This window comes from Osmia bicornis, chromosome 13, assembly GCF_907164935.1.
Source record: "Osmia bicornis bicornis chromosome 13, iOsmBic2.1, whole genome shotgun sequence".
In the NCBI taxonomy this organism is placed as follows: Eukaryota; Metazoa; Arthropoda; class Insecta; order Hymenoptera; family Megachilidae; genus Osmia; species Osmia bicornis.
In genome coordinates this window covers 2,837,660-2,859,691 of record NC_060228.1, presented here as the reverse complement: position 1 = coordinate 2,859,691, position 22,032 = coordinate 2,837,660, and the positions used below count along the sequence as shown (strand labels likewise).

The window sequence follows — 22,032 nt, the reverse complement described above, 5'->3', positions numbered from 1 at the left end:
CATTAACACCCCGAACAGGGATGCAATTCATCGAACGATCTCCTTCGCGGTGCAAATCTTTTCGTAAAAGATCGAATGGGAAAAAGATGAAGCTATAATCGGACGAAATATCGAGGATTCGAAAGGGCCGAGCAAATTAGTCAAAGCAGCAGCCGCGGCAACAGCGTGACACTCGGCTGTCGTCTTGCCGGACCGAAACCCGGCGACCGGTTTCCGACCGTTCGCTCAATTGAGCGATACGTCGCCGACCACACGTGCGCCTCCACCTTCGTCTTCGGCAACCCTTCTTCCAGTGCTTCTTTCTCTTCCTGTACGCTTCGCTCGATGGGTACACGGTAGGCGAGTAAGCGTGTCCTACACCGGCGGTAAGTAAAGGATCACGTTTAACGCTCGCTCGCTTACTTAATTCAGATGTATACATAAGTTAACATTTTTATGCTACACAGAGTTTCTTGCATTAGATACACGTTGAATGGGTAATTCCATCGCAGATGATGCGAATGGAAAATTTGAAGAAATTCGAAAGACGAATAGAGGGAAAAGATAGAAATTGAAAGAGGAAGAGAGAAAGGGTATATAGTGCACATAGCAGTGCCCGTAGCATAGGGGAGTGCCTTGGCAAGAGAACGTGGACCACCCACACGGTGCCGCGAGACCACCGTGCTAGCCCACTGGCATACATTAGGCTCCACGGCTCCCCGAAAACTATACCGTGGCCCTTCTCTACCGATCCTTCCTCTCTAGCCCTCCAACGCTCGCCCAGCCGTTAGGTATTTTGATACAGTCGACACCCGTTTAATTAGCATTCGATACGGACGCCGCGAGAGCAACTGCCGGGCACCACCGCTATTCTTCTCCTTTTCTTCTTTCTCCTGACACGCTCTGTGCCTGATTTTCCTCTTCCTGCTTGTCCGCCATCAAACGGGTCAAACGTTTCGTTAAACTTTGCTTTAACTAAAGGATTTCGGAGTTATGGAAATTTTTCGTATTCTTAAAAAGTAGAAAGTAAATTTCTTTAGAAAGCGTTTCGTCAACAGCCTACGGATCATGGATCAGGATCGAGTAACGTTAACGTTGATACGATTCTTCTTGATCGTGGCCCGTCAAAATATTATCGGGACAATGAATAATCCAGCTGGTATGAAAATGATGGGGCTCGTTGCTGGAAGTGTTTAGGTCCAGCTACGTGACTCACGATCCATGATCGTTGCCTCGAATAGATCGGAACTGGCTGGCCCTCGCACGGATACAAACTGACGTCATCCACGTTTCAGGTCAGTAGAACGAGATGAATTGACTCGTCAGCGTCGATGCCACTTTTTTAACTGGCGTCGATGAAATCACGAGGGTGCCGGGATACTTCTACGCGGTGGCCCGACACTGATGGGACCCGTACGAATCGAGTATCGGGCAAGATTATATATATTTTTCTTGGATAGATCTATCGACCTGTTCCTTTTTTCAACAGATGATCGACGCGACGTAGCGATGTATAAATTTCGACTCTCTGTCTCGGTTTTTAACGTCTTGATTTCTTACCTGTCGGCTTTTATATTCATATTCTTTTTATTCAAAATTATTCAATAAAATTCAAGATATTTTTTAAACGAACCGTAATGTATTCTGAATGGAAAAGGATACTTGATTTCGTAGATATAGAAGAAGAAACGATATTTCGCAATCAGAAGGGGAATTAAGCATGGTGTTGGAGGAGTTCGCGTATTTACAGGAGGCCTAATGCGACGCGTACTGGTGCGATCGTTACTCAGGATCCCGAGGGTGGCCGGTACCAGCACCAGGTTTCCGCCTTAATGATGATTAACCTGGCCATCGGTCGCGGTTCGCCCTTTCAGCCTTTCGCAAGGACACACTAAATCTCGCTAACGTTTCCTTTCGCTGATAAATATTTTCAGAGACCTTTTAACGAGCCCTCTCTCTTCTTCTTTTAATCAGATATATATACATTCGATCCCTTAAACGTTTGCGTGCGTTCGCTTGCGAAATCGATTCGAACAAACAATAATTACGAGCAATAATCGCCTTGGAAGAAGAAACGCGAAACAATTTGTTTCTTGTTAAATGCCATTTACTTGGCGATGCTTCGCGGATAGTAAACGGAACACCGGAGGATTATTTTATTTCTTATTAACGACTACCTGTGTTGCAACTTTATAAAGACTCGGGTATAATTAAACAAGCGTAATTAAGGAAGAGGAGACACGATCGCGCGCAAAACCGAATGCAACTGGCTTAACGATGTGTAACATTGTCGTAATTAGAAGTTGTCCACCGGGAATTATTTTAATAAATACATCATTTTTTGCCACAGTTTTCATCTTTACAACCACATTTCTTATGGAATAAATATCGAAAGCTTTCAACAAGTTTTTAACCCACTTTTTGCGAAACGAAACGATAATTGCTGTAGTAGCAAAGCAGATTTCATGGTAACCGATTAAGATGATTAAAAGCAGCAACCGGAAGTTAACTTGTTTTCAACATATACGATTAGTTACATAGACACTGATTTAAATTATTATACCGTATTAACGAAATTATCAGCGTTACTAATTCCTATTAATTCGAAAGGATATTAAAGTGAAAGAACGAAGCTCAGAAAATTATGATACTTTCACCGCATAAAAAGTTCAAACACAGAATTTAACACGGTACATATACTTTTACTACGCATAATATACAAGAAATTACCGTGTAACATGTCGGCGAGAAATAGCCTAACACGGTTCTATGCTAACGACTAGAATATTAAATAGAAATGTCTGCCGCCTTAAATGAATTTTCCTCGAAGCGATATCGTTTCACTCCCTATATAGTAATCAACTGTCTGGAAACTCGATCTTGCAACATTGTTCCTATAAATTATACAACATCCTGCGTATCTAATTACCAAAGCAATTAGTCAATGTAGAAAAATTATATTATAATACATTATCACACATGTTTGCAATGTGAAAAGTAAACAAACGATCGAAAAGGAACGAAATTACAGATAGTTACCACCGCGGTGGTAGACGAATGTAAAAGGAAACGAACGATTGGAAGTAAGGATTCCTGTTAAATCGAGTCGACTGCGCTTCTTGGAATTGAATTATATTGTCACTCGGTAGCGCATCGCGATTAACAGTTAGCCGTTTTTCTCGTTCGGTTGTGCACGGCATTCCTGAAGAAGCGGTATTGCACTGTCGATCGATAGCCGCGAAGCTGAAACGGCTGGCACGTACAGTACGTTAACAATCGGCCGGAGTGGAACAGAACCGCGGACAGAAGAGCGAAAAGCGATTCTTAGGAGACGTAATGGCACCCGTTCCACTCTCGCGGGGTGGGAGGGGAAAAATGGGAACGAGGATGTGTAAAAGGCAATTGCCTCTCTTCGCTTATGGTCCGACATAGCCGGCGACTCGCATAACTTCGCCCGGTGCACGCTTCCACCTTTAATGCGCCCGCGTGGATCGTGCGTGTCCACGCGTCCACCACCTTTCAGCTCTTCTCCGTCAAACGACCATTTCACGGGGATAATTATGAAATAAGCTACTGCTTAATAAACGTCTCGCAAACTCGAGAAAATCGTATAATCGTAAATTACAAGAAGGAAGATTTATTAATTTGAGTAAAAATTCAATTTTGCCATCGACAAATTTCTTCAAAAATGAATTTCTTTGTACTTCCTACATCTAGAATACCTCTTTGACGATAGTTCTTTCTATGGGAATGAGATATCGCGTTTCTTTGCTTCCTAGATGTCTCGTTCCGAAAACGAGCACGCCCTGCCGGTAATGGTGAAACGATCGGGAGAAATTCCAGTAGTATCTGGAATCATTAACACTTCTAAACTGATCGGAGTGCAAGGAGAGAAAATGGGAGAGACGTGGAAGGAACCGTAAGTAGGAAGGTGGTTGTTGAGGAAGCGCGGAGTACCTCTAGTCGGTGACAAGAGGTGGGGTACGAAAGGGGAGCAACGAGTTTAATTAAACACACTTAATTAACTCTAATGTATGACAGACCGAGCACGTACACTCTCCTCCATCTTTCTCCCTCTTTCCCTTTCTCGTTCCTCTTCGTGGCTGCACGTAAGACACGCGTGTCTACAGCTGTACATCGTGTAGAAAGGAGCATAAATGGTTTGCTAGTACACGTGCCGGGTTCGTGAGAACCGGTCAAATAGGCTTCGATCATCGATAGCCATTCGATACCGTTCCGATCGTTATTACACGGGGCAGAGGAGGGAAAATTGTACCCCTGTATTACCACACTTTACGATTCTATTTCTTATCCGCTCGAATGCTCCGAGCTGATTAGCGGGCTCTTATAATGAATTTTGACTAGCACAGTTGTTCAAAGCACTTAAGTGAAAGTACAGTGGAGTTGAAAGACCAATGCTCCTAGTTGACGGCTTTATCGTCTCGATGATTTAACTTTGTCGTTAAAAAAAGTTGCAACAAAATAATTGCAAAAGTTCTCCGTTCGAATATGGGTTTCAACCGGTGGCGGGTTCATATAATAGTAAAGCGTGGCACAGTTTAGCAGACGGACTGTAAGGAACGAACCGCGTATTCCGCGTTGTGTAAATCGGTCATAAATGGGTCTGACCTACAGGTGCTTGATTCACGAGAGCCGGCCATATCGGTAATCATCGATCGATTGCCGTAACTCCTCGCGAAGTCTTAGGAATATTATCGAAGTGAAACCGTCTGCTTCGGAACTTTCTCCTGCGATTATCAAACGAAAAGTATCATCTCGAGGCAGAATCGTTGGAAAAAAAGAAATTTTTCTAAGAATAGCAATGGTAGCAATAAGAAAATACAAAAGCGCCACAGTATTATTTCCGGTCATCTGTTAACTAATCTGGTCCTTTTTCATCTAACCACTGATCGACTAATCATTTGTTTAAGTATAGTAGTTAAAAATCGATCTACAGGCCGGCTAATATCGATAACCACTGAAGTCGAGAGAATGGAACGTTTCCTCGAAACAGGTGCTGTCCTTTCTTTCAAACAAGTCGCGCGTTTATAAATTTGAAGAACGATAGAGAAGAATGTTCGAGGATCATTTAGAGGAAAGTTCAACTCTGAAGTATGCACTGGGAATCAATTTTCCCTTCGAATTACTAGGGTGTATGATTTACCGTGTACGATAATTAGACGTCATTCGAACGGTGAATCCATAAATCTACCTAAGCTTTCACGCAGAGGCAAGTGGAAAAGGGAGGCAGTCTGTCCGGTGCCTTCTTCACGAATCAGGTGCATCGTGGTGCACGGACCGTGGGAGTGGTCGCACGTGGAAGGTTGGAAATTTACGATCTTTCGGTAGCCGGAAAGGAAAGAAGTCAGAGAGTAATTAATCCGAGTATCGTGATTGATTAACGAATCAAAAATTAGGACTTTGAAGGATTTTTTCTCCAGGATAGCCGTAACGAAACGGTTTAAGGATCATTCATTAACGAAAATATCCGTCAGGGTGTCGCGTTTTGAAGGGCTCGAGGTGGATTCGATGCAGCTCGCAAAGCTCGTAAATCCACCTTTAGAAATCAGGCTGGCTTACTTCTTCGAACGATAAAAGGAGCGACGGGAGCGAGGAAAAAAGGGGTGAAAGAAAGGAAGAAACCGAGCGGAGATTTAAAGGCAACCGCGGCGCGCCGGTTTCGAAGGTGCTGCACGACGGAAATAGGTGGGTGAAAATCGAGAACCACGAGAGATGAGCGCACTTCGAACTCGAAAGAGAGGGCGAACGAAGCAAGAAGAGGCTGTGAGGAGAAGAGTGAAAGAAGAAGAGAAGGACGAGTCAAAGAGCAGAAGAGTCGAAGGAGGACGGGTCTCGGTGTGGCTCGTCGTAACTCAAGTCTAGTTAAGGGAGCCATAATTCAGGGGATAGCACCAGGTCCTCAAACGGCCCATAAATTATGGGCTTTTAATTTCGCGATATTAACGGGACGATCGGACGAATGGCAAAGGCGGGCGCGTTTCTCGGACCTTCGCGCGACTCTTTTGAAGTCCTCAAGTTTTTCCCTCGAATTCGCTCCGACTCCCTTTTGTAAATCATCTACTTGTTCGAGCATGAATTCGATGCGATAGAAATTAATGCACGTTGAACGGTGCAGCGGGAAAGGATCGTGTGCGGTCAGACACGATATAATTGCAATTATTCCACTTTTCAATTTCGTTAACCGCGACGGAGAAGTTTAATTTATTCCCCGCAAAGAATTTGCGTAAGAATTACGGAATGCAAATATTGGTAGATTAACGATAATTATTTAAAGAGGCTACCGGTGAAGGAGGCTCGCCTTGAGCTGCAAGTACCCCGTTAAGATTCCTCCTCGATATCCGGCAATGTTTAAACGATGACGGAACAGAACGACACCTTCGGTCAGAACCGTAACTCACCGGCAAACTTGACAAATTTATTCAAAGCCTCGTAGCTGGAATTCCATCCTCGAGAAATCATTGGTAAATTACAAAACGTCTTGAGAAAACATACCGTACCTCGTCTCTATCCTACTTCTTTGCTGCTACCTGTGTCTACCGGCACTTTATAACAAATTGTACGATTCTTCATCGATACAGCCGAGCGTTAATTATTGCGAACCTTGTCTCCCTGGGGATCGAAACAACTTGATTTCATCTGAACGATAAATCGTCCGGCGCGTTAAGCAAGGGACAGGTCGACGGATGCGATCGACGTTTCGTGAAATTCTCGGTGTATCAAAAGTTTGATCGGGAAACGCGGGATTTCGCGAGCTCGAAACGCGAAAACACCGGGATACTTTGTCATATCGCGGCAAACGCGTTTCTCATTCGTGGCAGACTGTTGCTTTTTAAACGGCGAACCGGATTTATACGGGGAACGTGCGTGTCAAGCAACCTCCCGGCTCTTAATTATTCATGCGGACGGATCCGTGGAAGAGACGAGGGAAATTCGGAGTGCCTCTAAACACCGTTGAAAGCCGGTTTAGAAGGCATAGATACGATGCTGTTGTCGAACAACGAACTCCCACGACGACGAAAGGGCGAGTTTCGCTGACGACACGCGTTACAACCCTTTCATTTTCCGGTTTAGTTTGCAACTTTTTGACTGACGACGTCGTAATGAGAGAAACTTTCCCTGAGACCTGTGCTTTTCTACATATTATTTATTATTCAAGGCTGATTCGTGATATGTCATTAAATACAATAAAAATTTATTAATATTGAAACGTAATTGAACGTAATCCTTCAGAAATTAATGACGACAGTAATCATTAATGATTAGGAATGACTGCTATCCCTCCACTAATTGATAGTATATGATAATCTGTCTTCGTAAATCATATAACAGAAACTCGTTTGCTATCAATCAAAATTGCAATCAATAATTTAAAGATCTAATGAAAGTTAATTAATTAACGTTAAAATTAAGAAAATTTAAAAGTTTCATAGTTTCGCGATCGCAGAGACGAATGAAAATTGAATCGGTTTGGATAATATCGGTTCCCGAATGCGACGGTCATTAAGCGGAGTAACGTTTCTCGGGTTAAAATTAAGACCGGTTTTAATTGCCTTCGAGGCGTTTTCGGGCAATCGAACGTTCGTAATGAAGTGTTCGTCGCAGGATATTCGCGGCCTCTTTGTCGGTAGCCGCTTATCTTGCCGACCGCGAGATAATAAAACCGTTCCCTCGCTACGACAATCATTTAATGGCTCATTATCGTGACGACGTTCTCGCCTCGTCCCCGCCCCTCGGTTTGCGAGACAGCCGTTTCGCGGGACCAACCAAATTCACCGGTGTAATTAACTCGAGCACGAGAATTCGTTAAACAGTTGCAGAGAAACCCTCGTGAGATTGCGTTAACCCGATATTCTTTGTCGGCAGAAGCCGCCATTATAGGTTATCGAATGTTGTAAGACAATAATGGATTCTAACGAATCGTTCGATACCTTGCATGCTAGATTTTCCTTAGATTCTATGGAAAATGTGGTGTACGAGAAGGGAGACCTCTATTTCGACATAAATTTTTAAAATAAACGATATCAAAATAAGTATTAACAAACTGACAGTAAGCATAATGTATAGTAACTTCAATAATATAACACGCAATATCGTTTTCTTCTCGTACGCCGCCATTTTGTTGCAATAGTGACACGAGGCGTATACATATACATGTTACGTAATCAGAGGGTTAATCACAGATTAATTAATACGTTCTCTTACCTTTCGATTGATGACCCTCAGTCTCATAATTACGTGTCTGCAATCGGTACAGTAAAAATTTTCACTACAACACTTCGCGAGAACGATTTATTCGTCGGTATAGTTTACACGAGACGAGCAACGTGGTTCCGCGCACGATATTATACGAACTTGTTTTGATTCTGGGGATGGCTTCGGCTCTCGGAGATTCGAATAACAAGGATAGGTCAGTATAACACTTCGCGTCGTACCGATAACACTCTCGCGATATTATTCCCGTTATAAATCACAGTACGACACGAAACGTTTCGCGTACTCAATTTTTCGCGACTACCGCGTGACGTCACGAACAATTGCCAACTTTTTGGCGCGAAGACGTGGTTTGTTTATAAATTCTATCGCTAGGCGGCGCTGCAATTTACGGAAAAAAGACGCAGTTTCCCTCTTTTCCCGCCGTTTCCGCCATGTTGTTTATTGTCTATACGCGGTCATTGTCGCGTGTCGGAGCACCGGTATTATTATAAATTTTTTAACTTTATTTTGAGTCAGTGAGTGAAATAAAAGGTGACACGATGAAGCTACGACGCCGGACGAGGTGGAGAAGACAAATTTTTGGTGAGTCAAATTGATTTGTGATATTATTCTTGTTGCGTAGTTTTGGTGAGATTATGACGTAAGAAAGCTAGCGAAATACGAATAAAACGATTAGATAGGATAATAGATTTCGGATTAGATGAAGTTCTTGAATGTAAGAAAGACATCCAACATGACTTTGCGTCCTGTAAAAGACGATTGGTTTGCTCGAGACGTTCGTAGACGACGTTCGCCCATCAACGACCTCCGGCGTTGAGGTCCATGGGGTCACTTGTGTAAAACCCGTACGTTACTACCGGCAGGGTATGCAGCTTCTCGAACGTTATAAAATCGCGTAACACCTGTTAAGACCAGTCCCACGTGAGACGGCACGAAATTTCCATTCGACCGCTAATGATTTACCGTCTGCTGCTCGGTTTACTTCCAAGAAAGCGGTCGTTGTACTCCGAAAATGACTTTCCACCGTAGAAATCTGTACGTTGTAACGCGAATGATGTTCGTCACGTGGTTCGCTAATTCGTTTCGCATTTGTCTACTTCCATATCACCGATTTTAATGACTCGCAGTATACAAACATTATTTAAAAAATCCATTCGCGTTACGCTTTAGATACGATCAAATATTCCGTTTAATTTAAACGCGAGTGGATCTAAAATTCTTTCTCTCGTTGCTTTCCAAGAGTTCGTTCAAAATTTCTTTTAGAAAGACCCCTTTTTCGCCGCGATTATCCGGCGGAAGGATCAAGAAGCCAGACGATCGGATGTATCGGTTCATTCATAAATGGCAGCGGATCGTTTCCGTGCGAGTGTCGGTCCGTTGGATCGAGTCGTAGACGCGTGTGCACGTGAGCTGGCGGTCGTGTGTTGTTGGCAGGTGTGTAGGTGTAGGCTGGCCACGTAGATGAAGAGGTGTAGGTGAACAGAGAGGGACGGAGGTGTGTGTATAGTCGGCGTAAGCCGGTCTACTTGGGTGGTCCGTCGAAGAAGGGACCGCACGCAGAGGCCTATCCCCACCAGAAAAACTTCTCTCTTCCTCTCTCCCTCTATCTTATTTCCCTCGTATATTCTCTCGTTCCCTCTCGTTCTCTCGCGCTCGGCAGCCGTCGCACACCATACAACCGGTCCCTTATATACGTACGCACTGACCATCACCTCTGTGTGGATGGCCGGAATATCTCTCAATCTAGCCGGCTGAATTCCGGCCGGTACTTACCGACGTCGAGGACTACTCTCTAAACACGAGCCGAGTAGCGTTTTAACGTTATTCGTGTCCGCGTTCGAATAAATTTTCGGACGGTCCGCTTCGCTGGAGGTCGATCACCGTGTCTAGCTACCATTCCGTTTTAAATACAACTCGAATAAATAAATTTTCAAAGAGTTGCGATTATTTTTTGACGATCGATTCGACTCGACCGACCATGTCTGATCAGGGACCACCCTCTAAGCCCGCATCGGATATCATCGATTCTTTGGCCTCATTAATCACAGGGTATCGCGTAATTTCTCGTGACGGGGCTATAGCTTTTTCTCGCTCGCTCCAGTTGTCCTCCGTTTAATTGATTAGAAACGCTTTCGTTTGAAACGCGATCGACGATCTTGCGCAGGTGTTGCCAGCTTTCTTAGCCACTGATGTAACATCATTAGCTTTCCTCTATTATCCATCATAAACTAACGAGACTGGCAACGTATCCTTCGCAAGGATGTACGTACCAGAGATTGTTAATTTCATTTAAAATTCCTTGAATAATTACAATCGTAAGATTCGTCGAGGTGTTGATAAATAAAGGAAAACACCTGTATCGTGTAAAATTGAAAGATTACGAGATTCGAGGCGTGGTTCGCGCAAGATTTCGCAGCTGTTCGCGAGAATTTCGAAGGAACTCACTGATTAAACGCTTCGTCACATAGCGCTCGCGTGTGTTCTTGCATACACACAGAGCTTGGATGCACTGATACAGTGCCGTGTGCGTGTGGTAGACATGCCGCTTTATTACGCGCCGCGGAGTCAGGAATGCCAAGCTTCGTCGCGATCTAATGACTCTCGCTATTAGTCAGCCGAGAGTTTGGCGAATCTGCCTAATCGAGTTGACAGTGTACACGTGCGTGAGCACACCCACGTGTACACGCTTGAATTTTCCTTCTCTTTCTCCCTCTCTTTGTCCACGAAGGAATTGATTGACCGATCGGTACGTTCACTTTAAATACGTCGCGTGTTTCGGAGTAATTAAACGGGACGGCTTGTTTCGTTGTATCGCGATTCGTTTAACAGTAGGGTTCTTTTCAAAGGAGTTTTAAAGAAACTTACCTATAGAGAGTTTGATTTTCATTGACGAAGAAAAGTAATCGATTTTCAAATTAAATGTTACCAATTAAGGAAGTAGATATGTCATAGTTCATATTGAACATATGTTTAATTTATTTTAGTATCGTTATTTTCGTGTCTCTCGTTAATGCAAATATTTTATACATTAAGCCTTTGAAAGAACAAAGTTTTAAAGAAACTTATCTATAGAGAGTTTGATTTTCATTGACAAAGAAGAAAAATAATCGATTTTCAAATTATATGTTACCAATTAAGCAAGTAGATGTATCATAGTTCATATGTTTGCAGACTTTAGTATCGTTACTTTCGTGTCTCCCATTAATGCAAATATTTTATACATTAAGCCTTTAAAAGAACAAAGTTTTAAAGAAACTTACCTATAAAGAGTTTGATTTTCATTGACGAAGAGGAAAAATAATCGATTTTCAAATTAAATGTTATCAATTAAGCAAATAGATATATCATAGTTCATATTAAACATATGTTTAATTTACATTAGTATTGTTATTTTCGTGTCTCTCGTTAATGCAAATATTTTATACATTAAGCCTTTGAAAGGACAAAGTTTCAGAGAAACTTATCTATAGAGAGTTTGATTTTCATTGACAAAGAAAAAAAGTAATTGATTTTTTAGTATCGGTATTTTTATGTCTCTCGTTAATGCAAATATTTTATACATTAAGCCTTTGAAAGAACAAAGTTTTAAAGAAATTTACCTATAAAGAGTTTGATTTTCATTGACGAAAAAAAAAAGTAATTGATTTTTTAGTATCGGTATTTTTATGTCTCTCGTTAATGCAAATATTTTATACATTAAGCCTTTGAAAGGACAAAGTTTCAAAGAAACTTACCTATAGAGAGTTTGATTTTAATTAACGAAGAGGAATAGTAATCAATTTTCAAATGATATGTTACCAATTAAGCAAGCAGATATATCATAGTTCATATTGAACACATGTTTACAGACTTTAGTATCGTTATTTTCGTGTCTCTCGTGTATGCAAACACTTTATACACTAAGCCAGAGCAGAAAGCAGATCTCATCTACTAAAGAACACCCTGTATATCAATGACAAGATCAAAACCGCGCGCGTAATGAAAGGAACTGGCCGCAGAAACGAGATCAACGGATTAGCTAAGCTAATCCGTGTTTCCGTGACTGCCAACAATAGTAATCACGTTTAATTAAGCTAATGTTTTCATTACTAATGTTGGCCAGCCTTTTTAGCGTTTCTTTCATTCGGGACTATGTTTATCGCGCGATTAATGCCACGAATAGGCGAAGCTAAGATCTGTAATCAAATTTTACAAAGGGAGCAATTGTGCAATCATCGAGAACTCCATAATTTGGCAGAATTGTAATTTTTCAGCTTCTCTATAATTTTTCCCCGGAAAATTTTCCCGAATCATTTTCCTTGCTAAACGCGTGCAAATCGGCCAGAAATAACGACGGAATGTCGTCGAGTGTAAACGTATTAAAAGTACCGATAAGCCAGGCTTGCGTTTAGTTTAGCTCGCCGCGTTTTACGGAACCCACGCGCGTTCAGCTGGCGAATCGCTCGCCGGTCGTATTTTCGCTCTCATTGGCCGCGATTGACTCGTCTGTCATATTAGCAGGAAACGATTTGCTTCAACGTCGATGTTTCATCTCGAACGAACGGAGTCGTCGCGTCTCGGAACCTGTTTCCACGCCGGTCAATAATTTATGCCAGATACAATGACATTAAACCAGTTATTTCGTGTATAAATCCGGGCTATTTATGCGGGTTTTATTAATAGCGCGGGCGTTACGATAATGACACAGCCGAGGATCCGTGGAAAAGTCGTGTAGGATCGTAGAAAATTTATCTCCTCTCTCTGTATCCCGCGCATCGATCCCGATAAACCGGTTGGATCATTCATAAATCGATATCGGACGTTATCGATATCGTACGGGGCGGGATTCTTTTTCATAAAGATTGTTTCCTTCGCTTAACGGTCGCTTTCTCTTTCTCCGATAGAACCGGTTCGTTTAAATTACCCGCGCGATCAAAGCCGGGTCAAAGTGTTTTCGATAGTTTTACGTGGGAAATTAACGAGCCTCTGTTAAAACAAAATCTTGTAAGAATTTATTCAAGAAACTTTCAGATATCGAAAAGATCCAAGTAGAAAATAACACGAAAATTTGTTAAGGTACCAGATGAGAAGGTGGTACACAAACGACGGCATTAATCCGACGTAAAAAAGCACGATAAGGTTCGTTTAATAGGGGATCAAGATTGTTTATCGAGTAAGAATTCTCGTTTCGTCGTTTCCCTGTCGACGATCGAACGCACCCGGTTCACTACACTTTCCGTACTACGGGTGACTACGTAGGAGACCCCCGGGGGTGATACTTGACTTAATCGCCAGCTCGCGGTCCTTTATTGCCAACGGTTACTTTGGTTAAGTACCAGGGTCATTGAGAAAATTGTGGGTCTGTTTGCACTGTCAGCCGGTGGACTGGTTTCATTCGGTTAAGTCTCGACGGACAGCCTATACTTGAACCGAGCACCGGACAAAATCGCTCTATCAGCTCGCCGCTAAGACACGCGGAATGTGGATTCAACGACGTCCCAAAAGGAATCTAAAAGTACCTTGGAATTAACCTTGCTTTCATTTTATTTCAATTAAACGCTTCCTCTGCTCGTTCCCATCAACGCACAGCGTTTCAAATCCCTGACACGAAGGGAAATTCTCGACTTTTCCGAACGTGTAATTTACCTGTTAATCATGGATAATATAAGGTATCGGATTGTAAATCGTCTGGGAAAAATTCTGAGTATAAATAAGTCAGGGTTGAAAATGTGCCGCGACTTTGGGATTGTCAAAACTTTGAGGGTGACTTGCGCGTGCCACGGGGGAGGATTAGAACCCTGGGATCGATCGGTGATCGCGTTTCGATTTTCCTGATGCAGACAGGAAACCCGTTTCACTGTAGATCGATGGTAGAGGGATCGAAAGAGTGACAGAGGGATAGGCGGGGGATAAAAAGCGCCGTTGTAGGTTGGATACGCGTGCGTCGTGGCGGAGTCTCAGCTGGGACAACAGGTTATATAAGGTCGGGGTCCAAAGTAACCATTATCGAGCACGATATCTTGGTGTACCTGGTCGTTAGAGAGAGCAGCCCCCGACCACGAAGAGGAACACGAAGAGCGTACTTGAAGAGAAAAGACTCGTTACGTTACAGAGAGTGGAAAAGAGCCGGCCGTAAAGTGGCCTTTGTCATTGGAGACTTCCTTGAACCTGCTTACGGGCATCCCTTCGGGTATCGAATGCTTTTTTAAAACGACCCAAACCAGTGCTCGGTTGTTTCGAGAAGCGGTTTACTTGTCAGTTTTGGCTCCGACAATTATCGCTACGACCGGCCTATCGAACCTGGGTCCTCCTGGAACCGACAGCTTTTTATCGTTTCCCCGCGAGTCCAGGATTACGAGGTTCCCTCTAAACGGCTCGTCAGTGAAAACAGACCGCAACTGGCTCGTTCAGAATGTTGAAAATATCGTTGAAATGGTAGCTGTTTAAGAAGGTTAAATTACATAAAATTACATAGTTGTCGAAGCAACAAGAATGGATGAAAAACGTCTCCGAGCTCGGTCTTTATTAGGGAACCAAATTGATTTCGAACAAAGATAAAAAATAAATGAACAGAATGGTTCGCTGCACTCTTCTGAAATAAATCTTCGAGGATATATAAATCATACGCGAGAATTTGTCGCGGGCTGAAGTTCATTTCGAAGAGGCGACAGTCCGTGTAAGTGATACAAACGAGTGGATGCGCGGAACGTTTCTTGCCGATGAAGACTCGAGATCCGTATACAGGATGATCGACCGATAATGGTTGCGAGCGAGGAGGAGAAACATTAAGCCTGGTTCACGCGTACATCGAAGAGGCGTTGCTTCTCGTTTCACCTGTCTTCCGACGTCGCTAATTGTGAAACTTGAACGACGTTTTATTGTTCGCCTAGAGCCTTAATGCTTGACTCATTAGCATTCGCTCGAACTTTATAGCTTGTCTTCGACAAACGTTCGCTTTAAACCGTCGAGGACTGTGAGGTCATTGATGTCCAGCATTAGAAAAGAAAAAAAGGAAAATTATCGAAGATTCTAACCGAGAGGAAAATTTAAATTAGAAAATCTGAATAATTGCATTCGCGTTTGATCGCATACGTCTTTTTCTACCGTGGTATTTCAAGTGTTAAAGTCCCTCGATTCGCGTATGCACACGATCATCGATGGTGGAACACGAAGCAAACTGTCGACACGTTCGATTCAACGTGCGCGCGATGCATCAAATTAATTCAACGAACAATCAACAGTGCCGTAAAAGGAATGACAGAAAAGCAAGTGGTGGAAGAAGGCGAAGGAAGGCCGAGGAAACGTGGAGGGAACTCGGCTGATCGTGGTCTATGATTATGTTCTTGACTTTCGCGGTCAAGCTGCTTCATCCATGCTTCCACGGTTCCCTGTATGGTTGGTTCCCTTCGTGCGGCTTCGTGCCGCTATTTATAGAGGCTCATTACTTTATTGCAACCCGACTCTGAATTGCATATTCCACCCACGCAGTAGTCGAACAGTTTTTCGGTGCTCGAAGCTATCCGAACGAATCGTCTCGTTTTCTTTTCAAATCCAACGAACGAGATACGCTGTCCATCATCGGGTAGACGTAATTAACGAGACTCGGTCATGCTTGCCTTGCAAACAACTCCCATCGTTTCGTTTGTAACAGGAGAACGTCGGGATAAAGTCTGGACGGTCTGGGAATATTTGAAAAATTCACTCCTTCCGCGAACCGTATATTTATGGGGGAGGCTAACAAAGTTGCTAAAGTATCAAATTTTCTGAATGTAAAAGAGGAAGGCAAGGAGATTCCGCGGATGGTTTACACTCGGTAGTCTGGAACAGTGTTAACTTGTGTAACGGGGAGAGGAAAATTGGCGATCAATCGATGGTCAAATCGATGAATAGCATTGAGGGACGGATTGGGAGTTGGAAGAGGCCACCCTGCAGCCGACTTTCGCCACACACCTTGCCGGCATCTCGCCGTAGGCAAGAAGGCGGTCGGCGTCTCGGCTCATTAAAGCTAATAATGTGGATTTACTAATCTCTCTACTCCGCCAACCGGATATATGCATCCCCACCATTCTCTTCCTCTCCGTTTAAACTCGATAATCCGTGCAACTGACTGATGCCGATCATCGTAACTCGGATGATTCGAGGATATTAATTTTCGGTAGCTTCCGAGCAAGCGGAACCCTTTATTCTTCGAACACTTTATCATTGCAAACATAGACAATTGAGTTAATAAAGTAGAAACAATCGTAGCGTGTTGTCTGGCAAAAACACGGCAGGTCCATTCGTTTGGTCGACCGTTAATCATCGCGAGTTTGTCGTAAAACGTGAGAAAATCGTTGTTCCTGACTCGGGACAAATTAGCTCGGCTTCGCTCCACTTATTCTTACGGGGAAAAATGTAATAGACCGGTGCATGAGTGGCGATAATAGTAGGGTTTCCATTCCGGTCGTAATTAACTACCTTCGAGCTGTATTTAAGAGAGCTGTAAGCAACTGATTATGAATAATGAAATTTCGTTTGTTCGTTGGAAAAATTTAATTGGCGCCAAGAGTTTGCTTTATTAGCGGGCTGACGCGATCGAGGATCCTCGAGGTGTCGATGCGAGAAATTATTCCTAGCTCGTTCAATGCCCGATACTCGGATTCTTCGAAAGCAACCCAACAAATTTCCTTAACATTCGGATCGGATATAAACGGGATTAATTTACGTTCGAGTAGCAGACTCTTAACGAACGCTCGTCAATTTTATCCTCTCCAAATAATCACGCGAACGTCTCAGGGTTACGTAAAGACAACCGGATATTTATGCCCGTAAGCGGGTATCACGATACGAGTATTCCACTGGTTCGTCGAAAGGTCGATCATCGACCTGCACCTTATTCCAGGCCGCCTAACCCGGTTATAGTGCTGATCAATTTTTTATTTTCCCCACCGTTCGTATATTTCGTCACTTTTACTTTATTGTTCCAATAACTTCTTTATACCTCTCTACGACAGACTGCTTTTTATCGTGTCATCTTATAATAAAGAAGTTAAATAATGAAGGACACTTGGAGTTGCGATTTGATATTATGAAACAAGGGGGTTGATAAGTCTCGGTCGAGAATTCTTTCGACACTCGAAACAACGTGTGTCGATAGAATTTCAAGTTCTCTGATCTTCTGACCTGTCAACCGGGTTGGTTGGTCGGTTTTTCGACTGCCCCAGGGTGAGTTTCCCCTTCGATCGTATAAATTCATTAAAACAACCCTTCGCCGGTGTCGCGCTGCACAATGTCAATCGAATTCCAAACATACCCGAGCCAGGCGGAGGGTGTAGCCCGTTTTTTCCCTCGCCAGTCGAATCGCTCGGGTTTACATAGGGGTTGCATGCCACCAGCCACGATATTTGCATTCGGCTGTCTCATCTTTCAGTCGTCTTAGCTGTCGTCGAGGTAGAAACGCGTGACCCCCGACAACAACTACGGATTGTTTTACAATCGCGACGGCAATTGGTAGAAAAAGAATTGAATTAAAATTTCCAGCTAAAGTGGAAAGTCGTTAACGCGGTGAATAATTAAGAAAACTAGAGAACTGTCATTACAATTACGCTAATAACGTAAACAAACAAATTGAATTGTTAATAACAGTTATTGTGATGTGTCTTATTACACACGTCCATTTTCGCAGTGGCATTCAACGTGTTAAATTGGAAAATGAAACAATCGTATTCTGAATAACTGTAATTACAGCGTGTCTTAATACACACGGCTGTTTCCACTGCGGCAGTTAACAAGTTAACCTTCATCAATATTATCTGTTTACCGACACACGTTTATCATATTCTCTGCCAACTAAAATATTACATTTTCAACGAGAAAACATATGTATCGTCACGCGAAACAGTCGTATCGTGTTAAACGTGAATGATGGCTGTATTTGCCGATATAATTTAGAAATAATAAACGAAATTCGTGTTAACTCGAAGTGTCAAAATCCAAAATTATCGTTTCACTCATCGAATTTATTTCTATTCAAAATATGATTCCAACTTTGTTTTTAAAAATGGAGATAATGGTAATCGTTTATCGAAGAAAAAGAATTTTGGCAATTTTTAATATTAAAATTATGGAAAAAGTAATGGATATCGTTAGGATGAATACAGTGTATAGCACAGCAAGACGAGGAAAGGGATCCTTGTAATTACATAAGAGAATCAATTAAGCACATGAATACCTGAAGAGCTATATCCATCCACCTATCTACCGGCGATTATTAATGAACTCGTCAGATATCCGTTAAACGTTCCCAGCTCGAACTTTACCGTCCACTCTCTCCTTCTTCGAGCGATTAGTAGTCGCCCTAAGCACTGACGTTATTTCGAGGGTTAACGGGGATGAATTGGTAATTAATATCGAGGGTGGGTCGAAGGGCTTTGGCGAATAAACCGTCAGGGTGGATCCATCCGGACGCGCCCCCTTCGATGACGTTAATAGGGTGTTTTCTCTAGGGTGCTTCTATTTTCCACTCAAACGTTTCTCTTTATTGCATTTCCTTTCGTTCGCGGTTGAAAGACAGATTCCAGGAATAGCGTGAAAATGTTCTTGACCCTTTGTGATTCGAAGCGATCAGCATTGGTAATTTAATGATTCTTTGCGCGCAAGGAAACTGTAAGCTCGATCCTCAACATAGTTATCCGTTCGAGTGTTTTATTAACGGCGCTAGCCATGTGATTAAGCGTCATAAAATAAATTACGCGATCGCAGGAAGGATTCCGCCTTGGTACAGCGAATAAATTTTCCCCGACCAAGTTAACGCGGCCGCGAACGCGCGTATTATTTTATTATCCCTTCGCGAAATATGTCCACGTGTTTGCGGATTAGCGTAAAAATTCAACGACCGATTCGACGAGCTCTTTATAAAATGTTTAGCGTTTAAGAATTTTTCACAAATTTCTCTTATCGCCTGCTCGTAGTTCTTTAAAAGCTAACGAGCTTCATGGACGTTGATCGGCTCACCGAGACGAACATAATAATTATAATTTGACGATCGTGTAATCCGCGATGCGTGGCATCGTACAACAGATAATTCGTATTAGATAATCGCGAAATAATCGTGCACTTACGCGTCGCTTCGTGCTCGCTCGTTGGCTGGTTCGCTCGTTTGGCCGCCGGTGTAATTAACTTTCCACGGTCTCGTGTGGCCAGCGTGATTAATCGAGACGTGTCTATGAATTTATGGATTTCATTTAATATCTCAATGCACGGTAGGCAAAAGACGGTAATTGAAACACGGCTTTGTCGATCCGCGAACGAAGGAGAGAGAGAGATGGATACGCCTGCAATGACTTCGAACAACGTGATTCTACTTAACAGTTTGATAAAGTAATTAACTTTATGTAGTACCTTTAATCAGATAATAGCTGCGTATGTACGAACGATTATCTACGCCGACCAGAGATCATAAGTATTAAGAATCTTGTACGTAGTCATTTGATAAAAAAGAAATTTTTGAAAATTTTCTGAATTAGAAGAATAACATATTTTCAATATTTTATGACCGTTGTACTCGACTCAGCTTTTCTAAGGTTAATTGCCAGGAGTTTTTAAATGTTACTCGGTTAATGGGTTTAACAATTAACCTTCCACGACGATGATCGTGCGGGTAAATTATAGTATAAGAAAGACGATCGTCAAAATTAATTATCACGTTCGCGAACGGTGCGCGGTTCTTTTATCCGATTGTCGGGACACACGGGGACAGGTGTACGTTAAACGAGCGCATTAAAACGCATCCGTGTCTTCTTTATCGCGATCCACGTTCCCTTGCTTTCTTTCGGGCTCCGTTCTGTTTTTTTTTCTTTTTTCTTTTAGCGAATTGTCCGTGTACAATAGACAACTCGTTGCACCGGTGAGAACAATGGGGCATACGGTTCGTTCGACAAGAATCCTTCGGCTTAATTTGCGCTCTCGTAATGGCAAATATTCGTTCCCGGAACGAATGAAGTTGAGAAATTGAACGAGCTTGTAGCCTTTTACCCTGGTGGGGAAGTAGAAAAAGGGTTTAGGAAAGAGAAGGAAATAATAAAGTATGTGAACGAGGTAGCAACCAGGATACGTGTCGAATGAACAAAGAAAGCAAAGACGATCCGGTGCTAATCGTTGGAAATAGCGGATGAGGTCGATCGCTCATCATCGTATCCTTCTTGAGCAGTTATTTTGGAGGAAATCGTAGTTACGTTCTTATTAATATTCGCGTGTTTACGTACACTTTCATTCATGTTTTTTTCACACAAGTCAACGAGGTAGACGGTATACCCACTTTCATGAAGTTACATGCATAATCATCTGATCCTAATTTTCTGATACGTGCGCAACAGTTCACGCTAAATTAACCGACTTCTAAAGATGTTTCTTAATTCAGCGATAACGTATGCGTTATTGCATTAAGACTTTGTAAAACAAGCTAAACGAGCAATAACATCTGACCTCTCTGCCGCGGTTGAATATACACTGGTGGAATTAATTCAGGACACTTTGAATAAAAATATTCTTTGTTTCATATTTGCGCAGAAAATGAATATTCTGTTATGCTAAATTGATACCGTAATATTTTTATTGTAATCTATAATGTTTATACTTAATATTTTCACATGATATGGTTTGTAAATGTTTGAAAATTTTAATTTTAAAATTTCTAAACTGTATTGTTATAGGGTGAAAGGGTATCCAATGAAATTTTAATTTTTATCTACCTCCTTTGATATGTTGAAATGGTAATTTTTATTGTATATTAAAAGTATGATTGTAAATGGTCTTTTCACCGATTTTTTTATATAAGCGACGCCCTAAAATTAGAAAATAATTAGAATATAAAATATAATTTGAATAAATGCGAAATTTAAGTAAACATTTAAAAGTGTCCAGAATTAATTCCACTAGTGTATTAATACAGAAATTTCTAATTATCAAATAAAAGATATAGGAATGATTGATTCTACAAACACCATAACTAATCAGGTATCATCGAGTAGCAGAATGATGCGCGTCGAGGTCGGTGCATAATGCGCGTGCACGAGATGCACCGATATTGGCCGGGGTACTTGCGGTTGCGCGAATCGCTCACTATATTTTCTCGTAACAAATTTCCACCCGACTACCGGCTAACGATCACCGTGAACGGATATTTTTGATCGTAGCGACTTTTTGTCTCACCTTCCGCGAACTCACCTGACCGGTTGCAGCTTTCCTTTCGATTAAAGTGTTCCTTTCGTTCGCCGCGACAAGTATCATCCGTCATTTGCTCGACGATTTCCTCGCGATCGGATCATCCTCGTTCGAAATTAATTTTCACCAGGGAAAGCATCGTCTAAATCGATTTCAGCGCTCGTTTAAAGCTTTCGTATTGCGAGTCTTTTCAAAGACTCTTCTTTTTCAAAATTTTTTATCTTCATTTCGTATTCCGAGGTTAAATTTTGCATTGAAACGTTTCAAAGACATACTTGTTTCCTTTCGATAGCAACGCTTCCATAGAATCGAATTACATGTTTCTCTTCGTTATTACATTTTATTGTTATACACGGTCGCGTGCAGGGAACAACGCTCAGCATCGAGTCTCTGTATCATCTTCGGCTGCTTTTTCCATGTAACAATTTCCTCAATCTCGTTAACAATACGCACGCAACACGTGCACCTCGTGCTCGTGGTTGTAGCGTTCACGTAACGAAACTACAGGACCTTCGGCTATACCTTACATTTTTGATTTTGCTCGTCTACTCCGTGAAAGTCGTCAGACCGGTTGTTCTCTTCCTTCGATAAATATTCTGATCTTCCTCGTAATGGTGTCGTTCGTTATCGATGACTGAC

General features: G+C 42.3%; 1 protein-coding gene across 4 annotated transcripts in view; it reads right to left on the bottom strand.

Moving 5' to 3' along the window:
• The window catches only part of LOC114878778 (segmentation polarity homeobox protein engrailed-like), a 55,420-nt gene that overhangs the window by 22,470 nt on the left and 10,918 nt on the right, over positions 1-22,032 (bottom strand). Inside the window, exon 1 of one of the 4 annotated variants that reach the window (XR_006829994.1) lies at positions 8,203-8,527. The exons of the other annotated variants lie outside the window; for them this stretch is intronic. The gene's annotated coding sequence lies outside the window, so the exon portion shown is untranslated. Of the gene's footprint in view, positions 1-8,202; positions 8,528-22,032 lie in introns of those variants that run through there. 4 annotated transcript variants of the gene reach the window in all.